Consider the following 6,000-nt stretch of genomic DNA (forward strand, 5'->3'; position numbering starts at 1 on the left):
TCCCTCCCTTCCTCTTATTTATAATACTCTGTTTGGAATGCTTTCAAATTCTTACACCGTGTCCTAACCAGGTGTGACGCGATAAGTTAATTAATTTTAAATAAAAGTTATAAAACTTAGTAAATCAGAATTAGTTTTGTAATAGTACTAACCTGTAACCACCACATGCGATGAATGACAGGACATATTGTGGTCACTTGGTTTCTACGGCTGCGTCTAAATGAAGATTGCTGATTTTCATTATACTGCTTTTTATCGTTAAAAATTTAATTATAGATAAAAAAAATAAATACAAAAAAATTATCTCTCGTTTGATATTTCATCCTTGGCACAGCCAATCCCTGCGGAGTCCTTCCGTGTGGCCCCGCCCATAGTGAAATATCGTTGGTCCAAAACCCGACTCCACATAACCTCATATTCCTGTACAAAATTACAACCAGTGCAATAAACGTTTTAACCGCAAATATTTCATTATACAGACGCTATTATAGTAATTGTTTGTAATAGCCTGCCTGGGTGTTTTTACAGGGCTCTTACAAATATAATTTTTTATTTTATTTCTCTTGCTGCTATCGTGACAGCAGGTAGTCGCTAGTTTACTGAGATGTTTACATGAAGTGAACGCAGCTTAAACGTTATAGCTACATATGCTGATTACCTGTGTTTGTATCATGCCAACCCGATCTCATGAAAGTGCGTATAAATAGTACGCCAAATAGACAAATTTCGTATCATATGCACGCGAAACCTGCGTATTATATGCGCGCCAAACACATGCGTATCATATGCACGCCAAAGTCCATGTTTGCGTATCAATACCACGAGTTTTCGTTTTTATTTGGCGTACTATTATTTACGCATTTTCATGAGACCGGGCTCATCATGCCGTGCAGCTTTTTACGCATTCATTGGGGATAGGCAACTGACTTGCGTCTCGCCTTGTTATGACACAATTGTTGTATTGAATGCTGCAGCTAATCTCTTTGTATGTTTGTAATCGGATGTATCTATTATGTTTAACAAATGTTTAAGCATTCTTAGAAGGACAAGCACAGGTGAGTCACACTACACTTCACACAAGCTATATGCAGACAGTAGCCTATGTCAGCAACCTGTTAAACATCGTTTAAGATTAAGAATTCAACAGAACGGACGATATTAAAGCATTCCCACACATATTCTCAAGGAAACCTGACATTTGCTTATGAATTACATAAGGGCAGCCATTGAGATGACTAAACAGAGCAGATGTCCTGTTTTTTGTGCGTTTACATGCGACAGAGAAAACGGTGAAATAATCTGTACAAAACTGCCTTCCAGTGGTTGACAGAAGCATTACCCGAGGTTAGTGGCTTCATCGAGATGTTCACAGGCGAATGCAGTGTGTTTTATGTGATGTTCTGGCCTGGGTGTCTGGGGTAAAATTAGGGCAGCAAAATGAGAACACATGGGAAGAAGCACAGACTGTGAGCTCAAGTGAAATGAGCAACACTGGCTTAAAGGAAAATACCGAATAGAACAAAATGAGAATCTATTTTTAAACGATGTCTTCTAGTCCTAGTGAAAGGGTCAGAACATTACAGAGAGATATGCTGTAATCACGACACATGGGAAGAAGCACAGACTGAGCTCAAGTGAAATGAGCAACACTGGCTTAAAGGAAAATACCGAATAGGACAAAATGAGAATCTATTTTTAAACGATGTCTTCTAGTCCTAGTGAAAGGGTCAGAACATTACAGAGAGATATGCTGTAATCATGCATTTCAAATATTTAACCTCAAATGTTGTGCCCCGCACATGGTCCCTAACATTATAGTCAAGTGGATTTTGAATTAAATTCCATAGAAAATTAAAATGCACAATTTTTGTAGGTAAAATGGTGAAACGCTGTGGCAGAAATCATTAATGTACATGTCTAAATTTGGTCAGTCTAATTAAGTTGCAACTTCCACAGCTTTAAAATGAAAGTTCTGAAATCATTTACCCACATAAAGTTCAAAGCTTCTCTTTTTGAATAAAAGAAAATGAATTTTCAGCTTCAGTTTTTTTATTACAAAATTGAAACAATAGGCTTAAGTTAGGATTCTCACTGGGCTACTGGAAATCTTACAATTGCATTAAAAATTAAGTAATTAAAGAGTGTCTTCCCTTGTTTGGTCATGTTGTATCTTGTTTTGGACACCAAATGAGCCAGAACTGTACCCCCTCCAAAGACATAAATGCACAATGTCCCTGATGTACACTGCGAAAGTGATGAAACAATTTTTTATGGTATAGTTGACATTTCTGAATATTATACTATTTTTAACAGTAAGTACTGTCAGGATTTCTTCTTTGTTTGAATCATGATTCATTTAAAATAAAACATCTTAAATTTGAAATAATGATCCTTCAGTGCATAACTCAACTAAAGGAGTAATTTCTCATAAATTGTCCCAAAACCATGGCATTGCATTAAACCTTATTATTCCTTAAACCAGCTGTCATCTGACAGTAACTTGTAAAACTATAGTAATATAGTAAACAACTTACAGCTGGGCAAGAATTTACCTGAAGGCAAAATTATTATTAGTCTATACTGATAGCTTTCAGAACTACATATTTCAAAATGTGTATCAACTTGATTGTTTTCCCCCTGAAGGGTAAAAAATGTCTAATTTGGGGCCCTGTACTAGATAAGAAAACATGTGATGGCAAGTTAGTTCACTCGGTTCCCATATGCAACACCCCTGGGCAGTTATTAGTTGGAGGTAAGACATAAATCAGAAAATGGTAGAAAAATGTGTTATCTTGAGATAATTGTTTTTCAGTTTCAGCTCACTCTTGAGCAGACCGACTGCCAGCAGTGTTGTTCCGCTGTCATTCAGCTCTCCAGGGGATCATTGTAAGAAGTATGAACACCTGTAAAGCTTCATGCATTTCAAAGGCACCTGTCTCTGTAAGGTAGAACTACACACAAGCGCAGCTGCGTGTCCTTTGACTGCAGGATGGATGAGGAAGGAGAGCAGCATGTGGCAGGGGGGTGGATACAGTATTTACAGACAAACCCTTACGTGACACTGAACCACAAAACCAGTCTTAAGTCGCTGGGGTATATTTGTAGCAATAGCCAAAAATACATTGTATGGGTCAAAATGATTGATTTCTCATTTATGCCAAAAATCATTAAGTAAAGATCATGTTCCATGAAGATATTTTGTATATTTCCTACTGTAAATATATTAAAACTTAATTTTTGATAAGTAATATGCATTGCTAAGAACTTAATTTTGACAACTTTAAAGGCGATTTTCTCAATATTTAGATTTTTTTGCACCCTCAGATTCCAGATTTTCAAATAGTTGTATCTCTGTACAAAACTGCCTTCCAGTGGTTGACAGAAGCATTACCCGAGGTTAGTGGCTTCATCGAGATGTTCACAGGCGAATGCAGTGTGTTTTATGTGATGTTCTGGCCTGGGTGTCTGGGGTAAAATTAGGGCAGCAAAATGAGAACACATGGGAAGAAGCACAGACTGAGCTCAAGTGAAATGAGCAACACTGGCTTAAAGGAAAATACCGAATAGGACAAAATGAGAATCTATTTTTAAACGATGTCTTCTAGTCCTAGTGAAAGGGTCAGAACATTACAGAGAGATATGCTGTAATCATGCATTTCAAATATTTAACCTCAAATGTTGTGCCCCGCACATGGTCCCTAACATTATAGTCAAGTGGATTTTGAATTAAATTCCATAGAAAATTAAAATGCACAATTTTTGTAGGTAAAATGGTGAAACGCTGTGGCAGAAATCATTAATGTACATGTCTAAATTTGGTCAGTCTAATTAAGTTGCAACTTCCACAGCTTTAAAATGAAAGTTCTGAAATCATTTACCCACATAAAGTTCAAAGCTTCTCTTTTTGAATAAAAGAAAATGAATTTTCAGCTTCAGTTTTTTTATTACAAAATTGAAACAATAGGCTTAAGTTAGGATTCTCACTGGGCTACTGGAAATCTTACAATTGCATTAAAAATTAAGTAATTAAAGAGTGTCTTCCCTTGTTTGGTCATGTTGTATCTTGTTTTGGACACCAAATGAGCCAGAACTGTACCCCCTCCAAAGACATAAATGCACAATGTCCCTGATGTACACTGCGAAAGTGATGAAACAATTTTTTATGGTATAGTTGACATTTCTGAATATTATACTATTTTTAACAGTAAGTACTGTCAGGATTTCTTCTTTGTTTGAATCATGATTCATTTAAAATAAAACATCTTAAATTTGAAATAATGATCCTTCAGTGCATAACTCAACTAAAGGAGTAATTTCTCATAAATTGTCCCAAAACCATGGCATTGCATTAAACCTTATTATTCCTTAAACCAGCTGTCATCTGACAGTAACTTGTAAAACTATAGTAATATAGTAAACAACTTACAGCTGGGCAAGAATTTACCTGAAGGCAAAATTATTATTAGTCTATACTGATAGCTTTCAGAACTACATATTTCAAAATGTGTATCAACTTGATTGTTTTCCCCCTGAAGGGTAAAAAATGTCTAATTTGGGGCCCTGTACTAGATAAGAAAACATGTGATGGCAAGTCAGTTCACTCGGTTCCCATATGCAACACCCCTGGGCAGTTATTAGTTGGAGGTAAGACATAAATCAGAAAATGGTAGAAAAATGTGTTATCTTGAGATAATTGTTTTTCAGTTTCAGCTCACTCTTGAGCAGACCGACTGCCAGCAGTGTTGTTCCGCTGTCATTCAGCTCTCCAGGGGATCATTGTAAGAAGTATGAACACCTGTAAAGCTTCATGCATTTCAAAGGCACCTGTCTCTGTAAGGTAGAACTACACACAAGCGCAGCTGCGTGTCCTTTGACTGCAGGATGGATGAGGAAGGAGAGCAGCATGTGGCAGGGGGGTGGATACAGTATTTACAGACAAACCCTTACGTGACACTGAACCACAAAACCAGTCTTAAGTCGCTGGGGTATATTTGTAGCAATAGCCAAAAATACATTGTATGGGTCAAAATGATTGATTTCTCATTTATGCCAAAAATCATTAAGTAAAGATCATGTTCCATGAAGATATTTTGTATATTTCCTACTGTAAATATATTAAAACTTAATTTTTGATAAGTAATATGCATTGCTAAGAACTTAATTTTGACAACTTTAAAGGCGATTTTCTCAATATTTAGATTTTTTTGCACCCTCAGATTCCAGATTTTCAAATAGTTGTATCTCGGTCAAATATTGTCCTATCTTAACAAACCATACATCAATGGAAAGCTTATTTATCCAGCTTTCAGGTGATGTATAAATCTCAATTTCGAAAAATTTACCCTCATGACTGGTTTTGTGGTCCAGGGTGTGGAAATTTAAATTTTTAAAGTCCCAAAGCACGCCCCAAGCATGAAGTGTCTCATTTTGACACTAGGAGTCAGTAGATGCAAGAAATACATATCCCCATCCCCACATTACACATTATAGTATTTTAATGTTATCTGCAACGGTTCCTAAGAAGGGGTATGATTTCTTAAACAGGTTATTTGACTAAGTTTTAGTTTACATAATTTAAAAAAATCATTCATTTTTGTTATTTTCATACGTATTTATTATATATTATAATATAAATGATTTAACGTGGTAATATGGATATATTTCAATGTTAAAGGGTTAGTTCACCCAAAAATGAAAATTAGCTGATGTACTCATCCTCGAGGCATCCTTGGTGTATACGACTTTCTTTTTTCAGATGAATCCAATCGGAGTTATATTAAAAATTGTCCTGGCCCTCCAAGCGTTACAATGGGGATAAGTGGGTGTTTTTTGTCAACAGTCCAGAAGATGTGAAATAAAGTGCGCGCATCCGTAATAAAGCGTGCCTCACACGGCTCGGGGGTGAATAAAGGCCTTCTGTAGATAATCCATGTGTTTTTGTAAGAAAAATATCCATATTTCAAACGTAATAAACACTTCTCTTTCACTTCATCTATAATT

The sequence above is a fragment of the Sinocyclocheilus anshuiensis genome, unplaced genomic scaffold (assembly GCF_001515605.1).
Source record: "Sinocyclocheilus anshuiensis isolate Anshui unplaced genomic scaffold, SAMN03320099.WGS_v1.1 scaffold379, whole genome shotgun sequence".
Lineage (NCBI taxonomy): Eukaryota > Metazoa > Chordata > Actinopteri > Cypriniformes > Cyprinidae > Sinocyclocheilus > Sinocyclocheilus anshuiensis.